General features: G+C 40.4%; 1 protein-coding gene across 3 annotated transcripts in view; it reads left to right on the forward strand.

Moving 5' to 3' along the window:
- The window catches only part of LOC133413994 (mediator of RNA polymerase II transcription subunit 13-like), a 100075-nt gene that overhangs the window by 639 nt on the left and 79304 nt on the right, over positions 1-20132 (forward strand). The gene's annotated exons all lie outside the window — the stretch shown is intronic.

Below are 20132 nucleotides of genomic sequence, written 5' to 3' on the forward strand. Positions count from 1 at the left end.
ATCATTTGACACCTCACGTCATGATCTCTACTCCCGTTTCATTTGGATTAGAGTTATGACTTGAACAATATTTTCATTGCTGTGATTGTAGCACACACAGCACTGCATCACACTGAGGGGTATTGACGAATATTTTGACTGCACGGCGGGGATAAACAGAAGCATACTCTGTACATGTCTTCAATGCAAATTGATTGGTGTAGTTTTTATATGCAACACAAAAGCTGAACATAAATGCATCCAAAAATAATTTGACATTTTACGCCACGGTGTCCTAGGGGGGGCTGCCCCTTTCCTTCGTATGGCCCAAAGATGCTTTCAAATGATGCGAACTGGACAGCACGAGGCAGCCAGCTCTTAAGGCTCAGTTTTGATGGGCCGACAGGTTCAACCAAATGTAGATTTTTCTTTGTATTTTTTTTGTTCTATGTAAGGTACTATATGCATGTCTACAATGCAAATGGCTGGACAGTATTAGGTAGACTATGTTGTGATGGTCCGAGAGGTGTTAATTAAACAAAATGTTTATAGTTGGCATTGTAGAACAATACTGCAGCATACTTAGGGGTGTTAACTAATATTCTGGTTGCACAATGGGGATAAGCAAAATTACACTGTATTCATCTTTAATGCAAATGGATTGGTTTAGTTTATATATATATATATATATATATATATATATATAATACAAAGGTGAACAAATGCATCAATAATAATACAAAAAAACAACAACAACACTTTATGACATGGAGTCCTGGGGGTGCCCCTTTATATGGCCCATGGTAATGCAGAAATGTAGCCGGTCACAAATGATACGTACTGGACAGTATGAGGGAGCCTGGATATTAAGGCTCAGTTTTGATAGACTGACAAGTGTCAGAACACCACTGCATCATGCTGAGGGGTGTCTCTAATATTTTGTATTTACTTCTCGAAATTACATTATTTGGTCACATTATTTCCAAGTGGTTCAACTATATATATATAATATGTGTGGTTTCTAATATAGTGACCCACTTATTTCAAAAAGGGCAAACAACATATTATACTTGATAGAATGCAGTTCTACACCACCGTAAACCACATTCATAAACATGTTGTTAAATCAATAATGCACAGGCACATTTAGCACCACAGGAGGGGCAATATGTTCATTATAGTCCGAGATCCTCATCAATAAATAATATTACACTTTAAAAAAAAAAAAAAAAAAAAAAAAAAAAGAGCATGTCAGGTTAAAACCAGTTATAATGGAGCAAAACACACCTCTTAATGATGTACATGTAGTTGTATCGTGCTGCTCCAAACACTTCACTCTGCTCTGTAGGTAAGCATTATCTAAGCTCACGTGGAGGGTGAAGATCACCTCCACAGCATCATCCCCCTTTTAAATAATCATTTCAGTCTACAATGCTGAGCAGCGCCTGTCTCTCAAATATTTCTCCCAGGCATAATGATTTCCTCATCTTCAATATTGTAATGTGTCAAGCTACACAAACGGCTTACCAGCTCATAAATCCGAGGATCGTGCGAGCTGAGGAGCAAGTCGAAAGCTTTTTACTCCTCCTCCTCCTCCCAGATAAAAGCTGATAAAATGTTAATGTTGCCCTCTCAAAGATTGGCTGATAGGAATTTTTTGACAGGCGGCGACACGCACAGCGGATACCGTTTGGGGTGAGATTTGGTGACTTTGTCGGCAGGCGGGTGTTGTGTTTGGCAGGTTTCGACACCCCCTTGCAAAGAAAGAAGCGGCACGCTAACTGTCCTGCTCCCTGAGGGCAGCCAAGTGGAAAGGCATGCAGTAGACTGGAGTCCAATGCTTTGGCTCCAGAAAACAACACCGAGGCCCCGAGGATGATCTCTCATCCTGCGAGTCCCAACTGAGCTGCGACGTGAGCGGTCGCTGCCGTGCGTTTCGGTCGGTGACCGTCCAAGTCGTAGGCTGAGACCTGTCGAAGGTCGTCAATGCTTTGGTGTCAGGGGGTCTTGCGGCTCCCAATGTGGCGATAACATCTCTCTGAAGGCTTCTCCGTCATGACTAAGCCTTCATTCACTCGCCACTATTTGCGAGACTTGTTCGCACCTGCAGCACCCAATGAGAGCCGGTGCGAGAGCTCCATCTATTGATCTATTGGAAATGGACAACTTTTCCTTGAAAACGTACAACTTGATTCACGTAATACTCTGTTTTGAATCTAAAAGAAAACCTTTAATCCCAAACCTACGTTTTTTTCACTAAAAAAATGAACATTCTTCTTCTAATATTATGACTTTAATCTAAGCCCCCCCAACTCATTGTCTTGAAAGTATACAACTTTATTCTTGAAAGTATACAACTTTATTCTTGTGATATTATGATTTAAAACTCAATCAAGTTGTACGTTTTCAAGAAAAAAGTTGTATTATGATTTAAAACTATTCCTACTATAACTATTGTTGTAATATTACGATTTGAATATAAAAAATCTACAACTTTAAACTTAAATCAGATTTTTTTTTCTGTAAAAGGTATGATTTTATTCTCACATTACGATTTTATTCATAATATTATGACTTGCATCTAAAAAAATACTATTTAAAAATATACTTTATTCTTGGTAAATTATGATTTTAACTTTTTCAAATATACAACTTTACTCTTGAAATATTATGACTTTAATCTAAATATAAAATCTTTTTTTCTGAAATGTACGACTATTCCCATACTATTACGATTTTAATTTAAAAAAATGTAAGAATCAAATATCCAAATATTTTCTTGAAAATCTACAAATTTATTCTCTCAAGTTGAGGTTTTATTATAAAAAAATGAAAATTTTAACGGTAATTTTAAAAAATTAACAACCTTTTATTTCCCAAAAAGGTACAATGACTTTTATCTGGAAAAAAATACCTTTTTATCTTGAAAATACACAACTTTAGAAATGTATTTGCATAATAGCACAATTTAAATTTTCAAAAACACATATACAACTTTAATCTCGGAAATATACAACTTTATTTTCATAATACTACGACTTTTAGCCCCCCAAAATCTATGACGTTAATCTAAAAATGTAGACAAAAATTTATGACTCCTTAATACTCTATTATGACTTTACAGAATAACTAAAAAAAAATCTATAATTTATTTACTCAAAGATATCCCACTTTATTTGCATAATATATTGACATTAATCTAAAAAAAATATACAACTGAAATATACAACCCGTCTATCCATCTATCTTGAAGGCGTAATTTTTAATAATTTTATTTTTGCGTTTGGTGGAGGTAATAAGGCTGCTAGTGCTTTACTGTTGTATAGTTTATTACTGTAGTTGCATTTTAAAATAATGTGAACTACAATGTATTATATTAGTAGTAGTAGTACATACTACTAATGCTTTATTAATTAAGTAATGCTTTTTATTATATTAAGCCCCGCTTCTAACATTTGTTACCATATTTAGTCCCACTGGTTGGACGCAGTTTAATAGTACAAGCACAATAGTAAACATGCGTGTTAGTGTCAATCAAAATAGAGCGTTGTCACCATCCAGTAGATGTTGTTGCAAGATTCAATAATGTAATTTTAATTGAGGCAAGTGATGCAGCGCTTACAGACAAATGATACCGTGATGACTGTGTTATAAAGAAATTTACCAGAAGTTCAATCTGACGCTGGCTCATATGTGATTTAGCTGTGGTCATTTCCTGCCTTTTTCTGTTTGTGGTGCAATCATTTGTACATTTGCTATTGTTTGTTCATCTCACGAAAATATTATTTGTCAAAGACAATTGTTCACCTCGCGAGACAATAAAGAATTTCTCTCTTCTACAGTGGTACTAAAGTAGATACTGCACTTAAGTAGAATTTTCAGGCATCTACTTATCTATTTTTCTTGCAGTTTTTTACTTTTACTCCCTAAATTTACTTCCTATTGATCACTTTGTCAAAATCGGCTTGTTACTGTGATCAACATCAGCGGATGACGAAATAATGTTAATAAAGAAATAAATAGAGAGATGTAACGTTAACGGCAGTTGAGCTCTTGACTGATCTTGGAAAGGCGGAAAAAACAGGAAGCGCAGTGACATGGAGGAACGTGAACCGGGGAGCATAAACGATCATTGCGCAACAGATTCGGACAACCAAGATATTCACCATTCTGGCCTTATTTAAGAGATTTAAAAAACAAAACAAAAAAAACCCACTTTTTTTTTATGTTGGCTACAAGGAATCGTTGCAAATGTGTTGTCTTGTGCCAGCTGAAAAAAAAATGAAAATGAAAATATTCTCCATCTAATCTGAAGAAAAAAAAAACCTCACCAGTAAGGTGCATTGTATTCATTTATCGTTGGTTATTTTAGCATTTCTTTGTTATTCAGTTCACAATGTTAGCAAAACTTTGGGAACACGTTTTGATGGCATAAAAGTCGAGCAAATGCCGACTGACTTTTGCACAAGCGATTCTAAAACGGCCAATCATAATGAATGGCATGCGACTATGAAATTGCGCAGTCGTGATATATAGTCACAGAGAACGCGTATCCAGCTCCGACAAAATAGCAGCGTTAGCGATACTAAGGTTAAACATCTAACCTGCAATTCCATTGCAACATGCTGCCAATTATTATTATTTTTTGTCTTGAGTTTTTTGTCAACTTTCTGTTATACATTACTCGTGCACTCACTGTAGTAGTCTCGCCACGCTGCGCTATTTGCATATCTGTTGTTGACCGATACTGGCCACTCGTGCCCGGGTAGCATCTGCGCCACTTGCGCACTGACTGAGGAGTATCTGTACCGGCATTACCAGATTACAAGCAACCTTTTATTGTGTATTGTGTCTCAAAAGTGTTCTCCGTCAATTGGCTGTCTCCAACTACCGGAGACAAATTGCTCGTGTGTTTCTCGGACATATTTGGCAAAGTAAAGATGATTCTGAGGACTTATTCGCGATATTATAACGCTAAATGTTATAGAGGTTTGAAGTTTCCTGGGGGGAATATATAATCAATTAAAAATCAAAAAAGGTGATAAACGTACCTGTCGAGCGGAAATGCTGAGTCTTACTATGCTCATTTTTAAAAAAAAATTTAAAATTGATTTTTTATTTTTTGGGGGTGGATTTTCCATATGTGGATGTTCCACTGTAGTTTTTTTTCTCTTTTAAAATACACATAAGTGTGTGAGTACTTTTGCCAATTCGATTTAAATGTTTAAAAATAGTGGAGTCGGCCTCTTAAATATGAATTGGGCATTACTTGACCTATGTTGGAATATTAAAAAAAAGGTCTTGGCTAAGCAGTGTGACAACCTGTTTTACTGCATTCCCCCATGCGCTTACCTTGTGTCTCACACTGATTTAGCGCTTGCAACTGCAACTTGCATCATTATCATAAAAAAAAGAAGGCAGTAGAGCGAAAAGAAGAGGAATATGTGATTGGCCTTTACAAGGCGCAGTTACTGTCGTGAGCTGTCCATCAGCGACGTCACGCTCTGGGATCAACACACACACATATCGAAAATCAACTGTCTTGTGTGTCTGTGATTATCCATCTGTGACGGCACACAAACGAGTCCCGTGTAGGATGTGAGCTGGTGACGGAGGAGGGGAAAGGGTGGAGGACGAGTCAATGGGTGGGGGAATGTTTTATTTTTATTTTTTTAATTTTTTTTTTGCTCTAACACAGAGGAAAAGAGCGCAAGCGAGAGAGAGAGAGAGGCTGAGGAACTGCAGTGGAATCTGTTTTCATTTTAGGAAAGTATTATGACTGATGTGCATTTCCTGACTGCTGGCCTCAGCCCCCGTTTGTGCGAGAGAGTCGGACGGATGGAGAGAAAATTAAAGAGCGAGAGAGCATAATGAGAGAGGGAGAGAGAACAGTCATCTGGCTGTTGACATGTGCAGCTTATTGTAACAGTGACTCAAGCTAAGCAAAGGCGGAGGCTATAAAAAAAAAAGAGCAACACACAGGAAGCCTCCACTGTGCTCTTTGTACACTCACTGGCCACTAAATTAGGTACACCTGCACGATCTAATGCAGTGTTTCCCAACCGTTACTGAGCCAAGGCACACATTTTAGAATGGAAAAATCTCGCGACACACCACCAAACAAACAAAAAAATCCATAAAAAAATCATAGTTACTGTATGTACGGCGGTATTTGTGTTGGATGGGTGCCCTTAAGGGGCGTGGGCAAGTGAGTGACTTCTGAGTCATGGCCTCTCTGAGTGTTCTCATTTTGACTTGTTTGTCTTGACTCGTTCAGTGTGCATCAGCGACTGTGGCTCCTTGCCCACATGCGAGGGCATTACAGTGACAGTGGACCCTCGCTATTCGCGGGGCTTAGCGACCGAGATCGATCGCGAGTAGCGAATTTCTGCGAATAGTGAGGGGTTCACCCAAAAAGTGATCATCATTACCGATATTGATAGTTTAAACCATAAATACCAAAATCTATGATCCCCAAAAAACACTCATAGCATGCTCATAGCATTTATAATGTTTAGAAACATAATTAATTCACATAATTCTCTTTGTTTTGTTTAGTTTTCCAGTATTACTTATGCGCCATCTAGTGGCATTTTGGTGGCATGCAAATATGTTGAACTGAGGGGAGGTGCTTCATTTAATCAGGCCATAGCCATGTCTAATTCAAAATGTGCTTTGCTGCCATCTAGTAGGATCTATCGGCAATTAAAACCTTTTTGGGTGGGCGTCAATTACTTATGGATCTTTGTTATTCGCAGCACGGCTTGGTCCCTCTCCCCCGAGGATAGCGGGGGTTCGCTGTATACATTTCTAAAAAGCAAGTCATCAGACCGAAAGGAGCGCTGGACTTGAAAGGTTACACGGTATTATCGTTTTTAGATACAGCACTTGTCTTGGTTCTCACTACATGTGCAAGTGGTCATAATACTGTGGCCCCGTGACGTCCGCTCCCAGGAGACAACCTTCAAACAGTCGTCGCGCAACACGCACATCAACGTAACGGAGATTGAAAGCACCCACACGGCCACGCAAACATGCAGTATGTATCTCATATTGGAAACACACTAAATCTGCCAGCCACACTTGCACATGCACATGCACGCAGTATATATGTTTTATGGACTTGATGTGTGTGTGTGTGTGCGCTGTGAAAACATCCCCGCCAAGGACGCCGGCTTGTGCAAACACAGGTAGAATGCAGACTCTTTAATTAGAGGACGTCTTGTGTCCCCCCTCAACGGGCGAGGAGTGCACCACTGGTAATTAAAGTGTCCTCAAGTGGAGGTCTAATGTGATCAACTAAGAGGCGCTCATTAGCGCAAACTGTATTCCAATAGAGATCCCGCCTTTATAATAATGATGTGATGGTCCGGCCCGGAAATAATGTGCTAAGCTATGCAGCTGTGGGAGCGCCATTAAGCGCGGCGTCTTGATTAATGGTGGACGAGGCGCGGGGCCATGTAAGGAGACGCAGGTGATCGGAAGCGGTGTCTTTTTAGCACAGGGCTGTTTGTGTTTGCATTTTTTATTAATAGGACTCTCACGCCTAAGCACCGGTGAAATTTCGAGTCCGTCAGGTGGAAGTACAAGCGAGTGTTCAATAGGGCGCGGGAGGGGTGGGGTGGGAGCAGTGGCCGACAGCAGCTTCTGCGTGAGTGCTCATTGTGTTTATGCGTTTAACTGTTCTCCCGGCGTTCAATAAACGGCTGGAAAGTTGATTGGCGACTGTGGCTCTCCTTTCCCGCATGTAAGGGCATCACAGTAAGTAGCGGAGCTGCGACCGATGAACTGCGAAATACTGTAGCTTATTTCAGTATTTTATTATCATATTATTGATTAATATGCTTAACAACCTTCACAACCAAAACCTTGCCCCGATGCAAGCGGAGTGAGAAGGGTGGAAAGTGAAAATAATTTGTAAAGGTTCTTGTATCTGCATATTTATTAAGAGTCTCTATAAAATTGTATGGGTTCCTGCTCGCTGAATGCCACGCCAACGTTTGAATTTTATTTATCAGGTTTGGAGTTTGGGTGTACTTGTACTTATAAACAATGAAAAAAAAACAACATATAATTTCCCTTAAGGGATTATATATTGTATGAAAAATTCAAAGTAATTCAATAAAAAATGAAATGTGTGATCAAAACTATAGACTGGTTGGGACTCAATTGCAGGGCACGCATAGAGAAACAACAATCCTTCACAGTCACGTGCATCTATGGACAATTTACAGTCTTTAATTATTCTAAGATGACCTTTAGTGAGACAAAATAGTTCAACTACATGAAAGCAAGTGAAAATACCAATGACGACGACATAGCGTGACCGTGACAGGTGAACTGCAGTTAAGTGGGAGGATTGCCGAATTTCTGAATTCCTAATTGTACAGCCATCATTTTAAAGTCTGTCGTTTGAGAGCTGACATAAAAGCCATGGCGGCATCCTCTAACTAAGGACAGAACCAGTCCAGCTTTTCCGGCACAACCTCCTGCCCGCCACTCTTCTCCAGCACCCCCGTCTGGTCACTTCCCGCCGCTCCCCCCGCCCCCGCCCAGCCCCCCGACTCTGTTGACAGCCAGCGTCAGCTTCACCTTGAGTGCCTGTGGTGGTGCCTCCCACTAATCTGCCCCTGTCACTGCTACCGGAGCCTCTTGTCATCACAGTGGGACTTGACCCCAGCTACTACTGACTCACAGTGGTGGGAAGTAATAGTAAAGTACAAATACTTCGCTACTGTACTTAAGAAGACTTTGACTTGACTTTTTTTTTTTTTTTTTTTACTCCTAACAATTGAAAACAGATACACTGGTGCCTTGACATACAAGGCGTGGTCCGGGTAATTTTTATTTTTTGTTTGCTTTAACTGGCAAGCGCACACTTGAGATACGAGCACTGTATTGTGGCAGAAAACTCGGGTCACTTCACAATAAGCGGCAGTTTGGCAGAGAGTGAACAACTGTTAAAAAAAAGAGGCTTTAAACTTTTTAATACAACTCCCTACTGTCAAACTAGTTGTTACTAGTGGACTAGTTGTGTATAAAATAAAAAATGCTAACAGATAATGGGAAAGGCCATAGATGAGCTAGCAATTACCATTGAAATGGTGGCGAAAACATATAGACAGACAGTATTACTATTAGGGCTGTGGAAAAAAATAGACAACCTAGGCTAAGTCGACCACCCGGAACCAATTTGCGCCGCTAGGAACCATTTGGCCACTGTCCATGTTTACCACACGGACATTTGTTACAGATGGACTACACAGTTGGACCGGTGAAAAACAGTACCTAAAACAACAGAGGGCCGTCTATAAGTGATTTTTAAAACACTATTAGATGTTAATGTACATATAACATGATGTATGAGTAAGGAGAAAGGTAGTTTTTTTTTTTTTTTTTTTACTTAAAATGCTAGTGCACTAATGCTAACCACGAATGCTAACCGTTTAGCAAAGGCCGATTTTGTTGTCTCAAATTCTGTACAGTTTACATATACACAGTACCAAGATATGCAGTTTAAGCATATAAGTCCAGCCCTCACAAATGAGAACAAAATACATTAGTAGTAGTTAATTTTTCAAATTTCATTAAACATTTTTCTTTTTTTTTTTAACAATAGTCCATAAGGTAGGTTATCTTGAACACACTAGTAAACTATTTGTAAATGCTAAAACGATAAAAATGAATGAATTTGCGGAAGTTCAAAGAGCCCAACACCTATACAAAAGCAAGGAATCATTTATTACCAAGCAATTTACAGGTTCACCAAGTAGAGTGTGTGAGTGTGAGTACTTTTGCAACCTCTGCTGGCTCACCTGTGTCCCCATGACATCATGTGTGTCTCTCCAGTGCTGAGCGTCTGTGCCACTGTAGCATAATGTGAGCGTGCGGTGTGGGTGGGGCGGCTGCGGGGAATCACAAAGGGAAAAAGAGAGGGCTGTGCTCACTCGCTCGCGCCTCGTTTTTACGATGTCATCTCATCTAGTTACCTCTGCCAAGGAGGTCATGCTTTCACTGACGTTTGTTTCTTTGTGTTTCTTGGCAAGATTATGTCACGAGTTCGTGACACATTTTCACAAAATGCTCTCATTGGGTGTGGCACATTGCTTTCTAAGCCATGGGGGTTAGGTTCTTATGACTTCTTTTTTTTTTTTCCCAACTAAATACAAATTTGGATGCAGAGCCTTATACAAATGTACATTTATAAACTTTAAAAATACAGATATAAATATGCATTACATTTTTCAGTGAATAACGCACGAATTTAGCATACACATTAACATGGCATCTGTGAATTAATTTTCCCACTCACTTGAATTAGGGTTGTTCTGCCTTGGTGGAGGTCAGTGTTCATCTGTGTGCAATTCTGCTTACGTTGGTCACGGGGTTTACTACTTTTACTGTATTCTTGCTCTGGAAAAATCTGGTGCAAACATGAGGAAAAAAAAGTGCAGATTCCAATGTTACTTGGAACATTTTGCTTATTTTCCCAGTCAATAATAAATTGATTTTAATGAGAAAAATGATTTTCTTATTCAGGATTGCTCTGCCATGGCTGACGTCAGTTCTGTGTTGATAGTTTTCTAGTTGGTGTGACTCTAACACGGGTTTATGTTTGTATTGCCTTTTGTTTATTTAACATTTTGGTGCATATCCAGATAAAAATATGGATCCAGGAATGCAGAGTAAGGGTTCCAGAAAATGTCAGAGATGAATTTCAACAACTAAAATCTGTGATTCACAGTTGGTAACAACCTTGTTGGAGGTCAACGTTCTGCTGAGTGCTACTTCGTCCACTGGGGTTTTATTTTCATTGTTTGTCAACATGCATAATTGCAGTTTTGGTGTGGACCGGGATAAACTTGCTAGTAGGTCACGTAGCTGATCCAAATTCGGATTGTTAAACCTTTGTGGTGTGCTGCACGCTTCTAAGTTACATTCATGTGTTGTCTTGGATCTTATCTAAGTGGCGAGCCACAGAGGTGAAGATCAGTTGAAAGGCACATAAAAGAGGGTGGGATCCTCGAGGCTGGTAGGGAGGCGACCGCCGCTGGCCTCCTGAATTGGGAAATGGGACAAGATGGGGGCAGCGGTATTTTGGAGCGCTGTGGTCCGAGTGTGAAATATGTAACGCCCGCAGTGCCAGCTGTGTTCTATTCTTAGCGCCCACTGGTGTTGGAGCATGTGCGCTGGGCGACGGGAGGCTGAGCGGGAACGCTGGATTGGCAGGGGGCGACGCTCGCTGGCTCCTGGAAAGTTAGCTTGGCAGACGGGCAAAAGACTGGCAGATAGAGTCCTGGATGGATAGATTAAACACATCATTGTCACGCCGCCGCGGCTTCTACTGCCGCTCTTATTTATGACGAATTTAGCTGTTATGTTGCATCAGGGGGATGTTCTTGTTATCTCGGGCAAAGACACTCTATCTGGCTCAGACACATCTTCACGGATTATTCCGCCTTCCAATACATTTTACGGTTTACCTCTGGCAAGCATGGTATACTTTCATCTACATGGGGTTGTTTGTGTGCAACTTCCTGTCTACACTTTCTAACAACCTCTTTCTTTATCAGCAAATAATGTTTCCATTCCATTTTGGTGAGGTGTCAACATTTCAAAGAAATCTTTACATTTTAGAATGGCTGAAATCTTCTTTTGGGTCGGGACCTGTAAAGTCCGATCAGTTTTGATCCAAATCTGACATTGAGCATTTAGTACCAGTTTTACTTAACTTGGAAAATCCTGTTTAACACGCTTACAATCTCAATCCTAGATCAGGATGTAATTTGATGTGTTTATGTGCCTGAAAACACTGTAATATGAAAGCCAGGTCAACAGCAAGAAATTGGATGATGAACTATAACAAGCATGTACACCAACTGCTTGTCTGGTCTTATCTGAAAGTGTAATTTGAATACTCTTTTTGAGCGGTTTAAAGTGCGTTCAGAATATGGCAATTACTTCTCCAGTGTGGAAAATGTATACATTTTTGTACTGTCCTGTAAACATGTTAAAAGCGCAACAGCAGCTGTGCATTCCGCCATTGTTGTCAGTTTTGACAAATGCGCATACCTACACTGAACACTATAAGCTTGGTACACACAGCCCTGATTTTTAGAATTTAAACTTTACAACCCTCCAAATGATAGGGGGAAAATAATTGGAATGTGTGTTCTTACTTCTCTTAAAGTGTCTGGTGTACCTGTGATGACTAAGGCCTGGTACACACATGAGGATTTGTATCCGTTTTATCTTCTACAGACTCCACACACGAAGCTAAAAAAAAAAAAAAAAAATCAAGCAGCTCACAGTTTTGGACGTACTGTGTGTGGTGTGCTCCGATAGCCTCAACACAGAACGCCACACACTGTTCCAGCACTGATCTAGAATCCAGTCCTCCAAGACCGAAATCTTGCATGATCAAACGTGAGCTGACAAAAACAAAGAAGAAAAAATACTACCGGATATGTTGTGCCGATGTTTGTGCCAGACTGCCAGAAAATACAAAAAAAAGAAGGAAAAGTAAGAGTGGACGAAGCGATAGAAAAAGTAAGGCTAACTGTTCGATTCAGGTTGCTTCCTGATTGGCTATCATTCCATTTTAGGTCACAGTCACTATTGAACAGGTTTTCACATTGACGATTGTCGGTCCTCTCCACACCACAGGCTCTTTTCAAAACATCCAAGAATCGAAGAAACCCACTTTGATCAGAAGGGAAGGAAAATGCTCTAATTTGGCCCAGTTCTCGGTATTCGTTGACCCCGGTTAACAAGCATATCCTCAATTTGCACATTTACGAAAAATTATAGGCTGTTCGTAAAGCCACTGTGCACTTTGATTTTTATTAACGTGACATTCCAAACATGCTGTAGAACTACAGCATATGCGTTTTTAAAGGTATTGTTTTTTTTTTTTTTTTTTTTACAGTATGCTTACTTACTGTAATACACTTAACACCGTGGTAAAGGAGAGCTGCAGTCACCAAAGCATGTTTCAGCTGTTCATTGAACGCTGGGAGAACAGTAAAACACAGTGAGGACATTCACGCAGAAGCTGCTGTCAGCCACAGCTCTCACCCAGACACTCACGCAGACTGGTCAACACCACATGGCACCCCGCCAGGGCCCACCTCTTAAAGGGATATGCATGTACACAGACACATACAGTATTCCCTTGCGATTTGTTTTTGTGTTATCAAACATTTGTGTTTAAAATTGTGTCTTAATAAGTCCAAATGTTTTTAAAGCATATCGGAGGGGTAAAACAACCAAAGAAAATGCTTGTTTACATGGTCTCATGCAGATCTTCACCTGTTACGGGTGGCGTTTACACGTATCACCCCCGATAAATGGTAGGTCACTGTATTGCGTCGACCCGATTGAAAATGCAACTATGCAAATGTCAGGAGATGTGAGAACTTGCATTTGTCAATTTTCTAAATTGCTGCTAGCGATTTTTGCATTCGCTTTCACTACAAAACTGCGTACAAATTGCCTGCTGAGTCATTGATTTTGCAGGTGACAAATGTAGAAGCCTTGGCAGAGGCGTTTTTATCTCAGGGCCAATCTTTTAACGACGGAAGCCACACTGAAAAAGAGAATGAACTTTATTTAAGGGATGTATTCGCAAGCTTGTAAGTGGCCACATATTTCCTGCAACCCAAATGGCTCTGCTGGTATCCCACTTGGCTTCCGTCCAGAGCCCACTTAGGTTAAAAGGGCTCCTTTTTGGATCCAGTGAACAAGAGAGGGGGAGAGAGAGACAACATGGTGTTGCTTGCACGCCGCTGCAAATTCTAATGATCATCATGTGCTCAAGAGATTATCTGTGACCAGTCAGAAGGCTACTTGAGGAGAAAAAACACGTGCGCTGACTGTTGATTCACAGCGTTTGTGTTGCATCGATTCTCCCTCACGCTCATCTCAAATTAGGCCCATCGAATTGTTTTTTCCCTTTTTTTTTAAATATGGAAATGTGTTCAGCTCAATTTCGGTCCTGGCTTGCCATTAGTCATAAAAGCAGAGATGAGAACATGGGGCCTTTGTGTGTAAACGGTCAGCATTACGTAAGACTGAGCGGAACGTGTTAGCCGTATAGCTTAGGGGACTTGCAGTTGTTGCGTCTTTGAGTAAACAGCAGATTAGAGAGCCTGTTGCGAGTTCAAACCTGCCAAGGTGAGAGCCAGGTTGAAGTCGGTGGCCTGGCCATGTTTACTTCAAGACACATGACTGCTCTTCACTCTTACACTGTTGGAGTCAGGAAAATAAATAAATACATAAAAATCAATGCGGCAGATTGCAACCAAAATGAGATATGGTTCGTACCACTTGTGCTCCTTTTAGCCAATTTTGGGAACAATAAGACTATTTGCTACTCGTAGGCACTGACGCCTCCCTGCAGGGCTGATCAGCTAACCACAGCGGTGACTCATTTCTCTTTTTACATCACTCATTATAGAATTACATATAGACATTGAGGCATTGACAAAGAGATCCAGTACAGTACAAGACACAATGCAAAATATCTTAATTGCTCAGTTGGATTTGTATTCATTTATCAATACATCGTGGTTCACGCTTTGTACCTTCGCTACTGGGTGTTTTTGTGAGCAATCATTGAAAACATTATTATTATTATTTTTTTTACAGTACAGTGGTGCCTTGAGATACGAGTGACCTAACTTTTTCAAGATATGAGCCGTCACCTTGAGATACGAGTACTGTTTGGTGGCAGTGAACGCAATTCAACTCACTTCACAATAAGTAGAGTGAGCTACGAGGAGAGATAGACAGCACACACTTAAAGACACAACACAAATGTACAGTGGACCTCCGCATAGTCACGGTTTGGCACCTGTGGATTCATCTAGCCACAGATTTTTTTCACTTTTCAATTCCCCCCCCCCAATTCTGTTATTAATTTTGTCCTTTTTCTTCTTTTCTTTTTTTTTTTTTTTTTTTTTTAGGTGTAACCAACCCCGAAAATTATTATTGCCGGTTTATCCCTGCTCATTCACAATTTTTTGGGGTCGATATGATATTGTCCTTCTACTGCAAGGAAATCAGTGTGAATTGATGATGGCCGGATGTTCTGACGTTTGCTGCCGCCATCTACCAGTTAGAAACAACCTTAATATAATCCTAAATGGTCCGTTTTTTAAATGTGTTTTTATACAAAGCTGATGTGCATTCATATTGTCACAGTATCTTTCTGACAAGATGAACAAAGTCTGGCACTCTAATCATCTTTGTAAGAAGAGAGTAGTATTGTTATTAGTGTTTTAACTGTGATATTGTTGTTAGTCATGTAACTGTTAATTGGTTGCCTGGACCGGTTGAATGCGCTCTCAGCCTTTGTTGCACCTCCAATAAAGATGAAACCCTAAAGACCTTATGAATATCACCCAATTACTAATTATTATCTTCCCCACAGCAGTCTCTTTAAAAAAAAAGAAAGAAAAGTTGGCCAAGCAAATTAGCTAATATTCCAACATCCAAATCATCTGAGTATAGAATATATCAAACGAAAGAACAGAGCCGCGAGTTTAAGATGCGAAAAGCATTACAAAAATAGACACAAAGAATATTTTGTTCTTGCTTCATCTTTTCCTTTGTTTGCAAGAGTGAAAAATCTTGCAGCTGTTGTATGTTGCTTAGCAACTGTTTTTGTGCTTCTGTGTCTTCCGTGGCTTTTCTGCGAGTCTTTGTCTTGACTTCATTTCTGCGCGGCTCGTCACACTTAATTAAGTCACAGACACTAGTGAGGCCGACTGGTTTATTTATTTGCGCCTTAATTATTTAGGCTAAGCAGGATTCACCCGTTTCAGACCGCCCCGCGATGCTTTGACAGCAGTTGGACGCGGAGGCTTTGTGAGCCCTTATTTGTGTCCGACCGGCCTCGTTGGTGTCTTACGGCCTCCCGCCGCCCGCCTCTTTGTGTCAGGTGAGGAGTGGCGGCTCTGACTTTGGCTCGCCGCCGTGTGATTGGCAGCTCTATCTGTCACTCATCCCCGGGGACTGTCGCTGCTCTAATTAGGTCACTTGGCTCGCTCACCTCCCAGGGCTGCATGCTGCAGCACAGCACAGATCAAATGACGCTGCCTTGTTTTATGGGCTTGGGCGGAGGTGGCGGCACAAAGCGGAGGAAAAGCATCTGTTTAGTGCCTGCGGCCCCTCGAGCCGCTTTGCTACCAATCGTCTCCCTCCCCCCCGTCCCTCCGCACCTGTTTGCCGCTTTTGGGTCGGTACCTGCGCTCCTTCACCAGTGCAGTAATGCGCATTGCTCTTCATTTGCGTTGTAAGACGCCCGAGGGGAGTGCGACTCCGACTGGGTTAATTTGATTTCAGCGGGTTAATTGATGAAGGGGGAGTTGTCGCCTGCTCTTTTCCACCGCTGGTTTGTTATCATCTTTGTCTCTATTGACGGCGATTCTCAAAGTGTGCTACAGTACCACTAGTGGGATACGGGCTCCCTCTATTTGTACGCGAAAGAATCATGTTCAAACTGTGCATAATGTTACAACTTGCGGCAACAACTTTTTTTCAATCATGTACTGTACAGTTAGGTTGTATTTAACCTTCGAATTTCATCTGTTTAAATGTTTGTTTTCAAACATTTATTGAAGTACACATTTGTTAATTAAATATACTGTTTACAAATCAAACCCCTGCTTTGTTTTGGAAGAACATTTAGGCCTACTGTATTTTAATATTGGTCATGATGGTGGTAGTTGGTATAAAAAGTACCACCGTGATGAAATTGTTTGAGGCGGGTGTCAATTACTTATGTTGTTTCTCAATTTGTGGCAGGGCTCCTGCAAATAGCCATACATATAATTACTGTACCCCACATTATGAGAGACCAGCACGTACAGTAGTGCTACTGTTACATAAACTGCACTTTGCTGGAAAAGTGTTATCAGTAGACAAACCAGTAGTGTTTGCATTTTCATAAAAAAATATTCTAATAAAACTTAAAAATACAGTGGTGCCTGCCTCGAGATAGAAGTGACCCAACTTAGGAATGTTTGACATATGAGCCATTCATTGTTCGCCCAATTTTGCGCCTTTACTTGCAAAGGTTTCATATCCATATTCTTTATCCTCTGTGAAGAACAACTAATATTACTGTCTTCACGTATATTCTTGTGGCTAGGGTGCAGAAGAAGCAGCACAATGTCCATCGAATGTGGCAAAAACTGTTTAATTCTTTACATTCTAGCTCATTATATCTTTACTGTATCTTTTCATAAAGTACAGTGTTGTAGAGTGCTATTTTTTGTATCAGTAAACACATTACAAAAATGTTTTTTTTTTTGGATGGGGGTAAGGCTGGAACGGATTAGGGCCATTTCCATTCATTTCAATGCGGAAAGATAATTTGAGATACAAATGTTTTGCGTTGCGATCAGGCTCATGGAATGAAAACTCTTTTCCCAAGGCACCATTGTAGTTAAATTAATTCACCTATCCAACATTACATCAACCTCTTCTCCTTGCTCTATGACATGAAGTCAAAGCGAGCGTGTTCCATAATGGCCTGCTGGAGATAACATATCACAAAAGTGTACCGCGAGACACGTGAGGCGAGCCCCAATATTGGCAGCTCGTCAAGCGTCTCAGCAGATTGGAAGTTGATGAGAAAGCGATGCCACCCGGCCAGAACAAGTGTCTCACTTGTGCCCGACGAGGTAAAACTGCTGATACAAGCCGTCTCTCAATTGCCTAAAGGGCCTCCTTTGTCAGCCCATCAGCTCGTGAGGCTCTACAAAGCGTTGTGTGTGTGTGTGTGTGTGTGTGTGTGTGTGTGAGAGAGAGAGAGAGAGAGAGAGAGAGAGAGAGAGAGAGAGAGAGAAAAAAATGTCATTGCTCTTCGATGTCGTGCTTGCAGAGTGTGCGTCAGCTTTGATGGAGCTGCCCTCTGTGCGCATTAGCTGCAATTTATACAAGACCGCGAAAAGCTACCAGCGTGCCTTGTTAAACGTAATATTCTTTTTCTCTGACTTTTAAACACACACAGTTTGAAGTGGATGAGAATACATTTCATAAAGTAATTGAGACGTTTAATGCGATGAGAATAAAATGACCCGTTTTCTTTTGCTCCTAGGCTCCTGCTATAGTCGTGACGTCATTTTCTTTTCTTTTTTTTTTTTTTATATATTTCTGTCCAATATTTTACTATTACACTATTGATATCTGGAACATTGTATTGTAAAAATGCAGGGGTTCATCAACATTTTAGAGAATTTACAGGGGAGACATTTTCCAAGGACCCCTTATAATCCTTATGCTAATTCAACTACCACGAGCACCTCTAAATGTCATGGGAATGATTATTATTTTTTTTTTAATGTTTCAACCTAAATATTCATAACGTATTTAATAGAATGGATCCTCAGGTCCCTATAAAGTGAAAATAAATGTCTTCTAAATTTGACAGACCACAGAGAAGAGTGTTGTAAGCGACCTCGTCAAATTTGAATGATTTAAAATAAAATCTCCAAGTATATAAAATGAGGCTTCATTATGGTCAAAAATCATGCTATTGTCTCCACTCTCAAACGGGTTAGTGGGTGTGTCTGCTGAATGGGCTTAAACCACGCCCAACTCAACTGTCAATCAAATACCACACATCATTCTCATACGTACTCATCCCGACATGTTTGAACCACGGAAATAGAAAGATTTTATTTAGCTACAGTCCAACAAAATCTGGAAAACTGAAATGGTGAAACACAGTTGAACGTTATATATTCATAGTTGTCAGTCTTTGTACGTTTTCAGCAATTATCTTCAAACGTATAATGTATTAAGAAACAAATCTCTTCAATTCACTTTCACATGCCTGCAAACAGAGAGGAGCTAGTTTACAAAAGCAACGTATATTTTTAGCCACCTTTCCAAACTATTTAGCGACTATTTTTCAGCGACTAGTGACTTTAATTGCTGCTGACAGACAACACGAGCGGAATCATTCTCAAATTATTTTGCGTATGACCCGGAGGAAGAAAATCACGGAGTCAATCGCACGGAACCAAACACATGGTGGCGATATACTTCATGATCATGTTGCTCATTTTTGACCCGAGGTATGTGCGTCCAAGCTGCATTTTTGTATGCTCGCCTTGCCTCACCTGTACAACTCTACACGAGAGGAGCGGGAGAACGCTAGAAATGCTGGACACAAGCAGGGATGTCAGATTTATTCGATTCGTCACAATCAAATCACAGCTTCTAATATGTTAGTTGTATTGGTGTGCCGGTCCCCGTAAGTAGGAATGCACCTTTTAAAAGGTAATGATAAGGTAATGACACCTTTCTATCAGTCCTAAATTTGTCCCAGCAAGAACCATATTGATTCTTACTGATATCTGAGCTGGTGCTTGTGGTCATACAGTGTATGTCATGCCAGTTATCAGGGAATTTTTACTTGAAGCTGGGTTAATAACACTCAAATTTTATATCTCAACTATATCTAGGCCTATTGACTTTTATTGAAATCCACACATGCCTGCTTGTGGTGGCTCAGCCTCAGGCTCGATGGCATTTCAGTTCAATTTTAGAGCTTCGACAGTTCCCGGTTTTGAAATGTTCTTTAAAAATTTTTTTTTTGGTCAACTTTCCTCACCTTTCTACTGGTCGTAATGTCCACAATAGTTCTTTTTGCTTCATGTCACGCGCAAGAACGCTATTTTGACTGATATCTGAACCACGATACTTGCTTCAGCTAATGTGACACGTGAAATGCGATGTCACATCATATCTTATTCAATCAATTGTAGAAATTTCAGGATTGCTCCGATATGACGGAACAAGAACACTATAGATTTTAAAAGACGTTTGAAAATGCGTAAAATTGGGTTCACAACACTTACAAATGTCAGACTTTCAGAAATTACATAAGACGAAATAGGGAAGTTTCTGGACCCCTGGGACAATGGAAGCACCCCCAAAACAACAACAACAAAACAAGGATGGTAGATAAGCAAAGACGCATTATTAAATAATTGACACAAAGAAATCCTGCATAAAATAAACAAGCCTGCTAGTAGGGGGGCGCCATTAGGGAGATTCCCGAACCCCCACTTGTCATTGCACTGTCTACGGTGGTTTTCGGTTGTGTCGTTGATCTGGACGGGGTCCCTCCTAGCCAC

This window comes from Phycodurus eques, chromosome 15 (genome assembly GCF_024500275.1).
Source record: "Phycodurus eques isolate BA_2022a chromosome 15, UOR_Pequ_1.1, whole genome shotgun sequence".
Taxonomy (NCBI): domain Eukaryota; kingdom Metazoa; phylum Chordata; class Actinopteri; order Syngnathiformes; family Syngnathidae; genus Phycodurus; species Phycodurus eques.